Below are 15,893 nucleotides of genomic sequence, written 5' to 3'. Positions count from 1 at the left end.
CAATTTGAGGTATATGTATATATGATCTTTAATATTTCCAACATTAGAGACTTCAATTATTGGTGTTGAGAAACCCTTATTATAGGATGTGAACATGGCTGTATCAATACTTTTAATTGAAAGTTTTATATTTGTCATGACTAGGGCTATAAATGGGAACCTATATAAACACAAGTTCAAGGATTTTGCTAGAGTTGGAGGGCTGCAAGAAAGTTCAAAATGGAGATATGTAGTGTAGACTTGAAGGTGGAAGATAGGAGGAAGGTTAGGGTTATTTTGTATTTTAAATCTATTGGGACCATGGACAACTTTGTCTCTCTCTACTAGGTAACTCCTTTTCTAATGTTAGGTCTTCATGCCATTGAACTTTTCAAGTTAAAATTTAGCATTGTTTCAAATTTTTTAACCCTAAACCTAGCCCTCCAAATGCCATCTTTCATGGCACTCCTATTTTCCATTTCCCATTGTATATGTCAATGAATGTAATTTCTCATTATTATGTCTTTGTTGAAAACAATGATTATGATGAGTTGTCAAATTCATTTCTTATCTAGTTTTCCTCTTCTATGAGATCAAAAACAATGGTAGCTTTACTCTTTTATGAGATCAACAACATTGGTCACTACTGGAAGAAAATTCTATTTATATGAAACATATAGGGGTTACTCACCGTCACAATGGAAACTTCAACTATACAACCTTCTAAATCCCACTTTCTATAACTCTTCCCCAAGTTTAGAGACTCTCTGATTTGTCAACAAAAATACACATCTTCTCCATTACAATTTGCAAATCAAACTTGTTCAATCAATCTCACTGGTTTAATGATTTTTTATGAAACTAATCATGTTTCTTACTATGTTAATATTACAATTTTTCATTACTCGCATAGGTCCCATCACCATATTTTCTTAACTCTAATTTTGAAGTCATAGTAGTAATGGTCTTTCTGCATATTTCATTGATTTGGTAGTGATAGATTAAATCTCCATTAATCTTGACCACTTAATACGGAGAAACAAACAAATGCCTTTACATGTACATTCCATAAGATTTTTAATTCCTATTGCTAATTATGGCGACCGACTATTTATATCATGAGCACTCCAATTGGCAATTCACTTAAGTCATGTGTCAAGGTCTAGGTGATGTACAACCCCCTATATTCTAAGAAACTCATTTTGCCTGTCTACGTATATAGATATAATGTTCCCTAAAGCAATTAGCAAATGAGAATCCATAGTTGCAAAGATTTTCACTAGAACATGGAGGTTATATGAGACTACATCCTAGAAAAAATTAGGAAAATAACATGTTCTCACATAATAGAATAGATGAATTGAATTGGCTTGCTTATCACATCTCGCCATATTACTATTGTAGAATGCAAACTTATTACGAAATATCACTATAATAATGCTTTCCAAGTTACACTAAATTCATATTATCACCATTTATTCTCATCAATTTTGCGTGTAATTTTGTTTTAAATTGTAAAAACAAAATAGATTTATTTATTAGGTTTCATTAGGATTTTACAATTTTTCATTCAACGATTGATTAAATTGTAAGATTATAAATGTTTGGAAGGGAAATATTTTATCCAGCCTCTTTTCTAATGAACTGTGCACTTAATTTGCTTATGCTAACTTAAATACACTTATTTCTAAAAACTTCTCATCATGGCAGGGTTGAATGATTATATGCCCTTCAAATTAAAATTAATAACGATTCTGCAATTTTTATTAATGGTGGGGCGCCACCCCATGCCATTGATTTCATTAATATGTCATATTGACGATGGGCAGCAAAGGCTAAAATTAGGTTGATCTTTAATGGCAAAGGCTCTCTAAATTATAGCAATGGTAGATTTTTCAAAGGAGAGAAAGCAAGGTTGGCACTACAAACCTAGCTTCTCCCCAAGCATGTTTTTGACAACTCACATAGCAATGTGAAACTGAAGAGAAACAATAAGTTAGAGATGTGAAGAATCGAGGACAGTAGTGATAGAGTATGCCATAAGGTTTGGTGAACTTGAACCTTGAAATTCAAAATTTGACGAACCTCAAAAAAAAATTCAAACATGTTGAGGTTCATTGAACCTAAAGGAAAAATCTAAACCATATTCAAAAGTGAATTTTACTCATAATTTTGCCAAGTTCATGAGTTTAGGGTTTTGTAGTTCTACAGTTTAATGATTAAAAGACCACGAGCACCAACGAAATCTCATTTCACCACATTATGTCATGTAGTCATTCCAAAATGTCGTTGACTTGCAATTGCAAATCCCACTCTCCAATGTGAACCCTACCTTAAAGACAAACTTGCATTTTGCAAAATTTTGCTCAAGCTCAAACCCCACTCAACGTTAAAGCTTGAAATCAAGTTGCTTTGTCGTAACGTAGCTTGAAATTGGGTATTGAGCAAACCCCACCATGATCACACAAGCAATAGGACAACATCACAACCTACAAGTCTCGATTATCAAGTTTATTGTTTAGCATTGATTCCTTATTAATTTATACTTTGTGTTATATATACACACACTAGACAAAGAAAGAAAATAACATGTTCTCACATAATATAATAGATGAATTGAATTGACTCCCCCATCACATCTCACTGTATTACTTTTATAGAATACAAATTTATTACAAAATATCACTATAATGATGATTTCCAGTTACACTGGAATCATTTTATCACCATTGTTTCTCATCAATTTTTGGTGTAATTTTTTTTATTTAATTGTGAAAATAAAATGTGTTTATTTATTAGGGTTCATTGGGATTTTACAATTTTTTCATTTAACAGTTGATTAAATTTTAAGATTGTAGAGGTTTGGAAGGGAAAGGTTTTAACCACCTTTTCAATGGAGTGTGCATTGAATTTGCTTCTACTAATTGAAGTACACTTATTTCCAAAACTTTTCATCATGAAGGGTTAAATTATTATATGCCCTCTTCAAATTGATATTAAGACCAATTCTTCAAATTTTATTGGCAATGGGGCACCCACTCGATGCCATTGATTTCATTAATATGTCACATTAACAAAAGGCAAAGAAGGCTAAAGTTATGTCAATAGCAAAGCCTTTCCAAATTAGAGCAATAGAGGAGTTGTCACGTCAAAGGAGAGGAAGCAAGATTATCACTACAAACCTAGCTTCTCCCCAAGCATGTTTTTGAAACCCACATAGCAAGGTGAAACTAAAGGGAAACAAAAAGTTTGAGATGTGAAGAATCAAGAGCTTCACAAGAGGGATGCCCACAACCATATAAGAGGTGGTCATGCCATCGTTTTCATTAATATGCCATATTGACGAAAGGCAAGGAAGGCTAAAGTTATGTCAATGGCAAAGGCTTTCCAAATTAGAGCAAAGAGGAGTTGTCACATCAAAGGAGAAGAGGTATGATTAGCACTATAAACCTAGCTTCTCCCCAAGAATGTTTTTTAAAACCCACATAACAAGGTGAAACTAAAGGGAAACAAGTTCGAGATGTGAAAAATCAAGAACTTATCAGGAGGGGATGCCCACAAACTTATAGGAGGTGGGCCAAAGAACTAGTAACAACGACAAGTTACCAAACGTTAGTGAACTTTTAGAGAATAAAGGCACATTATGATCTGTCATATAATTTTGCTATTGTAATATTAATTTGTTTTAAGCATAATATTGTGAATAAAGGTCACTTTATTTAGAGTGAATGGCCACTGAACTTAACATCATAGTTCAGGTTACGTGAATAATCACTTGATCAATGCAATCAACAACCCACCAGGCTTATTTCTGACCAAAAAAAAAAATCAAACGTGGTTAAAATTGCTCAGTTTTCAAAATTTCAAGCATAGAGAGGGATCAAATCTCTCACGGTGCAAACCTTTTTTTTTAGTGCAGAACTTGAAGAAAGGTTTGCACATTGAGAGATTTGATCTTTCTCAACACTTTGATAGATCCAGAGTTAAGATGGATATAGGTTGGTTTAACATATATAAGATCACTAGTTAAGACAATCTACTTGAAGCTCTGTTGTTACACTGTAAAACCTAATAAGAATATATACCTCTATCTTTGCAGGAGGCAAGAATATTAGTTATCACTAGTTTAATTTTATTTTTAATGTTATCATTGGATCACATAAATAAATAACAATTGTATTTAAACTAAGTAGTTATAAACATTTGAGAGACGTATTCCAATGAATTTTCATGCGGATGTTAAAACCAATGGTTGACATCGTCTAAACTGAGCAACTCCAATAAATTTCAATGCAAACAAAAAATTATACACAATGTATGACTTCATGCACTACATTTTACTTTTCATGCTCGCATTCTCTTCGCATTCAAGTAAAATTTCAAACATATAAAATAAAATGAATGACATACAAAACATCCTAGAAAATTCTAATCCTTGAAAGCTATGTAACAAAGTGAGCAAAGCTATTTTTCCCAAGTTTTACTTGCAAGAGATGAAAATTAAGTGTGCCTTTATTAAGTGGTCGCCTTTGCAAATTAGAATTTACTTTGATCTAGCTAAAAGCTTTTGTTGCAATGAATGTCTCACATTAGCGGAGAATACCTTTAAATAAGCTACATTAGAGAAGAATACCATGGGAAAGACCATGGGTTGTGAAAACCTAGAGCCCAAAACCTTTTTATCTCAATTTTATTTTTATTATTAATTATTTATTTTTATTTTTTCAATGTTTAAATTTCAATTTTATAGTGTGTTTTGATTGTAAGAGAATAATAGCATGGATAAAACCATGGGTGGTAAAACCTAGAGCCCAAAAACCTCCATCAATAAATTTACTATTATATCTCAATTTTATTTAATTATTGATTTTTTTTAGATTTTTTTAATTTGAAAAACCTAAATCCATAAATTTACTATTTTATTTCAATTTTATTTTAATTATTAATTTTATTTATTTATTTTATTTTTTAAGATTTTTTTAATTTAAATACTAGAGAAGAATACCATGAGCAAAATCCATGACCATGGGTTGTGAAAACCTAAAGCCCAAAAAACATTCATTAGTAACTTTCCTATTTTATCTCAATTTTATTTTAATTAGTAGTTATTAATTTTTTTTAATTGTAATTTGACTCAATAGAAATGTTAACATAACATATATATATACTTATGAATCAATATTTACCCTACACATCTAACATCTAACACCTACAAATCTCCCCCCACACATCTAACACCTACACATCTCCACCATAATGGGTCGTAGAGCACTTTCAGCGCAAAAATGGTGAAGTGGCTTCATCCATTTATACATACATCTAGTAATCCAAAAATGGTGCAGTGGCTTCATCCATTTATACATACATCTAGTAATCCAAGGACACAAACAATCTTAAATATATTATGTCACGTGAAAAAATCGATCCAACTTTGAACAATTCAATGATAAATTCAAATTTGGCTGTCCATATATGCACGAGGAAAATCTGTACAAGGATGACAAGAAACCACCGAAACGTGGATCACTAACCCTACTTTCTATCCAAAATGCACAAGGATAATTAGCCATCACAGCATACGAATGACGCACTGGATTACTCAATTTAACACAATTGACAATATTCTCCGTTGATATGAGCGGATAACTTCGCTTATTTTCTTCATGTTCTCTAGCTAAAGAAAAGAACTTCAAAAAGAAAAAAGAAAAGAAATCACAGGAAAAAGTCAAGGCGTTGGTTATCTCTCACAATCTTTGTAAACCAATGATCAACTTTCCAATATTCCCACCATGGTAAATATCCCTTTCAGAATTGAATATATTTCCCCTAAAAATGTCTTTCCAGCAACCTAACAATCTGTAGGAGATCATTTTTGTTTTCAACACTGGCATGGATTTCAATTCCTCCATTACTCTAGACAGAGGAATGATCATCATTTTCGGGCTGTATATGAACATAAATAGAAATAAGAACATCAACCAAGAGAAACCCCACAGCTTTTTACACAAGTTTCACATTTCACTTCAGTTTTTCTTCTGTAAATTTCAAAACCCATGGCAATAATTCTGATATTTGCCTTTTCCGAGAACTATGAACTGCTCAAATATGCAATCTTCAATCTATGGTCTCTTTCCCAACCTCCCAAATTCCCATTCAAAGTAATTGCAAACATCTTTGATCCCTTCTTAATCCCAAAATTATCAACTCACTTAAAGTGACTCCATAACATTGTCATCTGAAATTATCAGCAAACGAGACTAAGTAGCCACTAAGTCTGATAATGCTTGACCCCAACACCCAATCTTTGCAAAAGTGAAATGGCGGATTTAAACTTATCCTCTCTAGCATTAAATAGTTCTGCCTTAGTAATAAGTAGTTTGCAGATATCCTCTTCCTTTGTAAAAGTCCGGAAAAGTGAGCCTAGCCTGTATGTTTCTGACGTTACAAAAGAAGATAGTGATCCTAGGACCACCCTTTCAGTCTGGGCAGGACTTGCCAATCCACAGCAACTTGACAACTCTTCCAAATTTTTAGTATATTTTACACAAAGCAATTAATTGTTATGTCTACAGGCTTTTGCAATTTCTTTGTGTTAAACCACATTTGTTGAAATAAATTATGTGACATCTGTGTGTTGAGTTGTCAATGGGGCTACCATCTGAATGCGGAAATTGGTGAATGTTATGTGGGGTTTTACAAAAGATAAAAATGCAAGAGAAGGCAGCAAAGGCATCGCCCTTGATGATGGGAGTCAGTTAGTTAGAACAAAATTTCTCTAAACATAGAAATAACAATATTGACACTGCACCCTGTCATCATATTTTTGAAATCTATTTTCACAAATAGGATTTCTTAACCTAAAGTTCTCAACCATTCCATCCCTTCCCAGACAGCTAGCAGGTTGTCCAAAAAACATTCCCCTCCAATAATCTGAATTTGTTCAAGTTTGGCTACTCTACTGTATATAAACTTGATCTTCAAAGCAAGGGCCTCGGCAAGAATTTTGTAACCCGTTGTCAGCGAATGATTGGTCTCCAAAAGAGATCAATTCAACGTCACAATTCATAGGGATCAAATTCCTGTGATTAATCGTAATAGCTAGAGTGTGGAAGGTCCTTGTAATAAACTCTAAGAAGAGAAAGATCAGGAAAAGAGACCCCAAGGGTATCTATAAGTAGGAGAGAGGAAAATCATTTTTCTCATCATGGATTGTTGATCTTTGGTGCTTGAGGGTTTTAAGACCCCTTTCTTTCTGATTCGTATTGGTAATGAAAGATTCCACCCTAGCCAATCCCCTTCTCTACTCTGTTTGGTTTTGGTAGTGAAAGATTCCACCCTAGCCAATCCCCTTCTGTCTACTCTGTTTGGCATAATTTTCTGAGGCATCTTTCATCTGTTTTTGGAAATCAAGGAGAACTTCTGAAGATTGGCTTGTTTGGGAAACTGAACAATCCTGTGACAGCCAAGCCTGTCCAATAACATTCCAAGGACAGCAAGGTAGCAAACCCACCTTATCTTGAAGCTTGCAGTCCGGCTTAAAGGAGGTTTTTTTGTAGCGGCAAACCCTATTTGGAGAGCAAGGGCCTCTCAGGCCAATTCCCTGAAGCAGCAGGGATATCTGAGGCTACTCTGGGCAGGCATTGGACACCTAAATCCCTAACAGAGGCAACGGCTGTCTTAAAGGAGTAATTTCTGTAACGGAAGTGAACCCTATCTGAGATATTGGAATGTCTTAAAGCCCTAATTGGCAGCAAAATACTTTTGATCTCGTCCTTGAGGCTGCGGTGTGGCCCATCTGATGAAAATTCCTGAGACAGCGTAGGGCATTTTCTTGTGGCCAAGGCACCTGTGCAGTCTACTCAGGCCAATCTGTTCAGTGAGAATCTGAGGAGCACTCTGTGGCAGCATAGGCCTGTTAAGGCATTCACAAGGGCAGCGAGGGCCTGTCCAAGGAATGAGAATCACCCAAGGAAGATCTCCTGTAGCAACGAGGATTTAGACTGTGGTTGCGGCCAACATCTGAAGGCTTCTTGAGGACAGCAAGGCCTTACGCTGTTGCAGTAAAGTAAATCTGAGCAGCACATTGGATTTGAGGCTTGATCTGGGCACCGGATCATCACTGTAGACCTGTGGCATAAAAAAGACAACAGCAGGCAGAAATTACCAAGGCTGGTTACTTACAAGGTCAGATTTAGGCCATTAGGACAGCATGGTGTTGATGCAATAGCAATTATTATGTGGTGTCAAATTGGGATGACTGTGGATCTAAACTACTTATGTATTGCTGAATTGATTTCTTGGGAATGAACTGTTGAATACATGGTTACACTATTCTTATTGCATTCCAATATTGTCTGCAAAAAATAAAAGGTATATTGTGATGCTAGTTAGAATACAAAAGTTGTCATGTGCTCTTTTCGAACCCTAGGGCAATTTTACCCTGAAGGATATTTCAGTAGTCCATCAATTTCCAAGGCCATACCCTCTATCATGCTGTCAAGAATAATCTTGAGCTCTTCCAATGAGGTTGAGAACACAGGCAATTATATCTTGAAGGGGAACTGTGAATAGGACAACTTGAAAATATTGAATCAAGGCAGCCTCAGTGTGTTGGGGGTATAAGTTGTGAAATGTAGTTTATAAATTATGTTCAACATATTTAGCCCAGTGAGTTAGATCGAGTGGATGAACGTGTATGGTCAGATGACAGATGGTTTACACGAAGCATAAAATGCTACAAAATCTGGATAACAGACAGTATATTCAAAGACCAAACAAAAAATGATAATAGCATTATATTCATGATACAGCAGTATTCTATAGTTCCATTAATAAAGGCAAACTGCAGTCCATTTAAACAAGGATTAAAACATGTTTAAAATTGGTTGACTACATTGAAAATTTGTTGAAAGATCATCAACGTTTCATCAAAGAAATTAAACCGGCATTGTAGAGTACAGCTGGAGTACCCATTTAACATCATCAACAAAATCCCTGAATATTTCACAAACAAAAATTTCAAAATATCTATCATTCAAGTGTTTGAATATTTTAATAACTTAGATTGGTTTGCAAAGATAAGGTCTTTGCTCCCAAGAAAAGCATGCTTTTCGAGGCAGTCCAAACTCTGTTAAGTAAAATAGGCAAACTTCTTAAATAAATGTGAGGGTTCAGCCCTGTGGGTTGGCTCGAGTGGTTGAGCATTGTGATTTTTTGGAAGATCATAGGGTCAAGTCCCTAGGTTGGCTCGCTGACCACCTTTGTGGATATTATGGGCCTCACTTGACGTCCCCACAGGTTAGATTGTCAAAACTGCAACCAGTCAGTTATCCATGGGTATTATTGTTGGAATGAAGAGAATTGCCCAGTGGGTTTACGGGATGTACATTCCATTATAAAAGATAAATAAATAAATGAATAAATTGAAAGAGTTCACAACAGACAACAGACAACAGAAGGTGCTGTGTTAATAGTAAATCAAAATCTGTTATTTCTCTTTCCAATGCTGGTTTAAGAAGTTTAATTAGTGATCACATGTAAATTAATGTTCCACCAAGTTTCTGGGATGGTGGAGTGCAGGAGAATTGAGACATACGTGGGGATATGTGGATCTTGAAAACTGTTAAGTCTGATAAATTCTGAACAGAATATGAAATTCTACTTTCTCCGTGTGAAGTTTGATGAGGTTGGAACCAATGTTGCAAGAAGCGGGAGCGAAGCGGAAGCGTCATTTTCCAAAAATCTAGGAAGCGAAGCGTCTGCTATATATATATATATATATATTGCATTTATACTCAAAACAAACATCCCAAATAGCAAATTAATTGTAGAAGACATGAAAACATGCATATTTTGGCATAAATCAAGATAGATATGGCATCCATGATTCCATTGTAGTTACGAGTATGTACAACAATCATCTATATTCTAGCTATTACAAACATACATCAAATTTTTAAGCATATTATAAAACATAAAACATAGAGCATATTATGATTTATCTAGCAAGTGAGCAACTGTCAACATTTGTCATGTCCAAAATTCAAATAATAATGTTTAGAAAATATGTCACTTGGTCACCGCCAAGACAAAAAAGGTTCAAAATTCAAATTCACAAGCCTACAAGTCTAATGAGTAATCTATGACAAAAAGTAGTAGACTGTGAATATATCTACTAATCTCTCCTCCTTCCACCACGAACAGAACGTGTCGGCGGGCGGGGGCCTCCACGTGGTGGCAATGAAGAAGATGGTTCCGGTGGAAGTTGTGGAAGTGGCACTGAAACTGATGAAGAAGAACCCCCTGCTGTTGGTGTTGAACCATGGAACCTAGGAACCAAGGGACCAGATGGGGGTGGGGGTGGCATATCAACACGATCATCATCATCCTGGAATCACTCAAAAAATTCATGCAAAAAAAAACACTAGCTAACAAAAAAATTAAAAACATGAATTAGAGAAATTATTTATAAGGAAAAATTGGAAAATTCATACCACAATGGACATACCTGGATAAGAGCATCCTCTAATTGCTCTAATCGCAACACTCCATCCTCCAAATTGGGCTCCTCTGGATTCTTGTCCCAAATCAACAGCACTTTATTAGACTTTGCATCTTCACAGTAATGGGACAAAAATCACAAGTTGTAATGAACATAAACCAAGCTCTCTGCCCGGTCTAAACTCAACCTGTTCCTTTTAACACTGTGGATGAAAGAATAAGAGCTCCAACACCTCTCTGCAGAAGAAGTGTTTACCACCTATGATAGCACCCGCAATGCCAAAGCCTGTAGAAGTGGAGTACCCCCTCCATGCATGTTCCACCACTCGAGAGAAGAAAAAGTCTCTCGATCTTTAATTGCATGCATGCTCCCAAATGGACCAGTGTTAAGCGTATAGTTGCTCGCCTGTCTCTGTACCAATGCAGCCTCCTCCTCATCAGGGATTAATTTACTCAATGCAGCCATATATTTTTTGTGAACCTCTTGATCTTGGTGTGGTTTTCTCCTGCTTCCCCCCCAGGTGCTGGTGTTGAAAGCCATGATGGATGATAGTATTTAGGTGTCAAAACATATGCTAATGCATGCAATGGAGCATTTAGCATTTCCCATCGGTTTTGCACCTCCACACGAATATAATTGTACAAGGTGGTATCTCTAGGCTCAACAATGTCTTTAATTTGCCCCAACATGCTATCCATTTGCTCATACACCTCCCCAATTACTGGTCGATCTGAATCTGCAAACTTGATCATGTAATAAATTGGTTTGTTGAATTGCAAAACATATTTAACCTGTGACCAAAAGTAACTGTCAAGAACAGTGTCCTTGACTGCATTAGCACCATCTATGTCAGTGTTAATTTCATCCCATGTTTTAGCACACACCAGATTAGTTAAAGCTTGTCTCACCTTCACTAGTCGCCTAAAGGTGAGGTAATAACTAGCAAATCTTGTCTTTGCAATTTTAAGCAACTGCAACTTGGAGTAAGTGCCATAGAAGTAGTTTATCCTTGTATGCCCTGTGATGAATTTAATGAGCTGCTTCCCTCTCCTGTAAAGCTCAATAATCCACCCGCATTCTTTGTGCTTCACAATATCATGCATCAAAAGGTTCAATGTGTGAACCAAGCACCCAGACCAAAAGATGTGTGGATGAGTACGCTCAATAATTTTTCCTGCTGCCTTACAATTTGCTGCATTATCTGTGATCACTTGAACCACATTATTCGGACCAACATCTTTGATTGATTTCAATAGGAGATCTGCAATGTTTTGTGCAGATGCAGTGATGGAGGAGGATACATGACATGTAATAAATACTGCACCACTAGAAGAAACACCAAGAACATTTATCAAATGTTGGTTTCTAATATTTGTCCACCCAACTGATACAATGGATACCCCAGAATCTACCCACTCATTTGTAAAACGTGTCAAAGCTCTTTGAACCTTAGCTTTTTCTCTTTCTAATAACATTGTTCTAGCTTTCTCATAGTTGGAGGCCTTGTATCCTTTTGGCGCTTCATTGATGGCCTTTACCATTTCATGCCAATAGGGAGAGCGAAGCACATTGAATGGTACACCGCAAGCACAAAGAAAACAAACTATCTTTCCATCCACATCATCCCTGCCAGCAACATTAAGGAAATCCCCTATTGTTCTTCTACCTCCAGAGCTTGCAGAAGTACCATGAGGAGATGAGCAGCTACCAAATTTAGAGGTTGCACTTGATTCAGAATGAGTTCTTTGTTTCTTGTTTTTTTGTTGTGCAGCCATCTCTATTTGGATGTATTTTCTTCTTTCTTCAGCTGAAATGTTTGGGCAAATTTGTACCCCCACAGGACCCTTTTTTTCATCACTGTCCAGCACCCCACAAAGATGTCTCCTCAAACGGGTATATGAACCACAATACGGTTTTCCTTCATGACAACCAAGAGGGCACACAAATTTGTAAGATCCACCACCCTTTCCCCCATCAAGTTTGGTCACATAGTTCCACAAGGGTGTTGATGTAGCTTTCCCATCTTGTGTTTCAGTGTCCTCTTCAGGTTCATCCCCTTCCTCTTCAAACCCTTCCTCCTCATCATACATTGGGTCACTCATATTGGGACCACTGTCCTCTTGTGTTTCATCCCTTCTATTTCTATTCCCCCTTGCCATCATTAAAACCAAGAGTGGAATGATACATAGAAGCCAAAAGAACACCATCTTGGAATATGGATATAGGTGGTGGATAACCTGTAAGTAAAGGAGCAAGTAGAAACAATGGGAAAGAGTAGGAGAGGGAGGAGAAAAATACAAAAAATTGTCAAAAAAATAAGGGAGTTTGGGGTTTGAACTTACCTCTTTAGCTCTTGTAGATGAAGTCCTCCAAGCTCTTGCTCCAAGCTCCTCCTCCTTCTCCTAGCTCCTCCTCCTTCACTCCTCCAAGCTCTCATCTCTTCTCCTCTCCTTTCCTCTCTTCTCTTCTCCTCTCCTCTCTTCTCTTCTCCAACTCTCATAAACTCAAAGTGAAAAAATGAGGAATGAATGGGGGCTTTATTCTTTTCATTCCTCACCTTAATCTCACTCTAACTTCACCCTAACCCACACCCTTTATGTTAAGTTAACAAAAATTTAAAAAAAAATCGTTTTTTTTCCTTGCGCGCGGCCTCCTTTCTGAAGCGTACGCTTCCTCCTCCGAAGCGCCACGCTTCTGAGGCCCAAAGCGCCGTACGAAGTGCGCTTCGGAGGCCTGGAAGCGGCGCTTCCGTACCGCGCTTCCAAAATTCCAGGAAGCGATGCTTCCGAATTCGAAAGTGCCGCTTCGGGCCACGCTTCCTAGGCGCTTCTGTACGGGACGCGCTTCGGGGCTTGGATCCGTCGGGGGGGCGCTTCGTGCAACATTGGTTGGAACCACTCTCAAACATTCTGAAACAACTAATGGTAATTTTAAAAATTTATGTCAAATGATAGACAAGGTAAGAAAAGTGAGAATATCAACTGAATTTAAAATTAAGCGAAAGGATAGACAAAGTAAAATAAAGGAGAATGTCAACTGATTTAGATCTCACCAATTACTACAAAGGTCATAGCCTCCCTAAAGCTATATCCTCTATCTTTGTTCTGTCTTAAAGGGGCGAGGGGTGAGCTCAGATGCCCCCCTTTTGAGGGAAACATCCAAATGACTCCTTTTTGGGCAACACATCCCCCACACTGAAGAAACGTTTCCCATGCATTTCCCTGAGTTCAGTTGAAAGAGGGACATGGGGAAACATTTCCCCAACAGCATCTCCTTCGTTTGAAGCATGGGAAACTTGAAAGGCATGCTCCCCACCGTGGGATATGCATCCCCAAGGAACACAAATATAAAGACAATGGAACCTAGGAAGGAGGGTGTTCAATTTCCGCGATCTTGGGTCTAGGTTAGAATCTTAGAATCTCTAACGCTACCAAACCAAGAATCTCAACAAGAACTACTTTGAACAGCGGAAAATATAAAGCAATAAATCACATATGCACAAGTATACACAATTTTTAACAGAATTGTACAATAATGCACAACAGCAATCTTTGTTATATTAAACCAAATCTGAATAATACAACAGTCTATGGTATACAAGATACAATGACAAACGTCGCTGCAACCTCTATGTCGTATCTTGTCCTGCCAGTCCTTTGCTCCCATACTGTTCAGTAGCTGCCCCTTAGTCCTTCAAAGGACAACACATCGAGACTCCAGGAGAGTTGCCACCTAACACTTCTACAAGTCACTTTTGTAGCATGTACATAGGCTAATCTAATCTGCTCTTTGGGTAAGCCTAATTCCCGATTTCCAAACTGCCAAGCTAGCAGTCACCTTTATCCATCAAGGTGTTGCACTTCGGCACCAATCTTCACCCAACCTTCAGCTCCTCTTTGTCGCTTCAAGATAGCTCGTCTAGGGCTACTTTGAGCTATCAACACGCTGCCCTCCACCAAACCAATGATGCCCAATACTTCACTATAGATTCTGCTCCTAGGATGGACTTTTCACCTCCACAGAAAGTCCTCCAAATGGCACCTATAGGCTGCAATGTAAACTAATCCAAATCCAATCACAAACTATGACCCAACACAAGACAAAACTCAGTCAAAACATACCTTTGACTGTTGCTCTAAGTTGAAGTGAATTGTTGTTCCTGACTGTGGTTGGTTAGGGCACCTTGGAACATTGCAACAGCCCTAACACAGTCACTTACACAGCCCTTTCTTATGGCGGCCTGCCCTTGGAGACTTCCCTTCATCCACGTTGCTTTCCTAGGCACTAAACCAGCCCTTAAACTCCTCCACACAGCTCTGTTTGAGTTGGTTAGGCCTGCACCTAACCACAACAATCTTCTAGGGTTGTGGCAGCCTTATCTGAGGGTCTGTCCACCCTTTATCACTTCAAACTTGGCCCGGAATTACTCTCCTCTGCCTCGGCCCTCTAACAAAGTAGCTCAAACATCAATACAACCATGAAAAGTGCCCAAAAGTGCCCTCTCCTCCTCGTTGGTATGTCCCTTCTTCCTGCGGCCCAAAACAGAGATTAATTCTCTCCTCCAACGAGCTTGTCACTTGTAATGTGTTGCACAAATGGATGCTCTTTAGCCACCTCTCCACCTTCTATTTATACACTAAATGAAAGGCCCCGTGAATTGATGAAGAGACATGTCTCTTGGACCAAACCTACATGACTTGACTATCGATAATTAATTGTCAACTTCAAAAATTCATATCTTTGTTTTTAGAGCTCTGATTTGAGTGATCTTTGGAGCGTTGAATCGGCATACCAAGCTCTATCACCTCAAATTTTCTAATGCTCAAATTCTTCATGGTTTTGGCCAAACCCCTACCTTGGGTTCCAAGCCCACAAGTGACCCTTGTGGTGCTTTGCCCTAAGAACACTGAACCCTAGGGCTTGGAGTACCTCCCAAGCTACACAAATCAACACTCCCTCTTAGCGAGAGAGGTACTTCCAAGACTAGGAAGTATCTCATCATCATCATCACTGCTTGCAACACTTGCCCAACTCCTAGCGCTCACAATCACAGCAATCCTTGTCCTGTGAACTACGTCTCTCTTGGAAGTGTCATTGTCACTTCTGGAAGCTCCCCGCTTCTTCTTCTTTCCCTGTAACATCTTCCACTCCCTCCATAATTCCTTCTTGGCAATTGTAGGAACACCATTGGTCCCCACTGACCACGCGCTCTTCTTGGACTACAGAGTCTCCCTCTGAATCTGCAAGCTCTCTCTCGTACTCGACTCCCTCTGAGTCTCTGGAACCTAGACCACCTTCTCGGGAAGGTGTTCCTTCTTCTCAGGAACCTGTACCTACTCCTCAAAAGACTGCACCTGCTTCTCTGGAACCTGCACCTCCTTCCCCTGCTTCTTTCCATGATCCACAGGCTTGC

Source organism: Pinus tabuliformis, chromosome 1_2 (genome assembly GCF_031772625.1).
Source record: "Pinus tabuliformis cultivar Carrire ecotype Pingquan chromosome 1_2, CPIR1, whole genome shotgun sequence".
In the NCBI taxonomy this organism is placed as follows: domain Eukaryota; kingdom Viridiplantae; phylum Streptophyta; class Pinopsida; order Pinales; family Pinaceae; genus Pinus; species Pinus tabuliformis.
Note: the sequence above shows the minus strand (reverse complement) of the source record.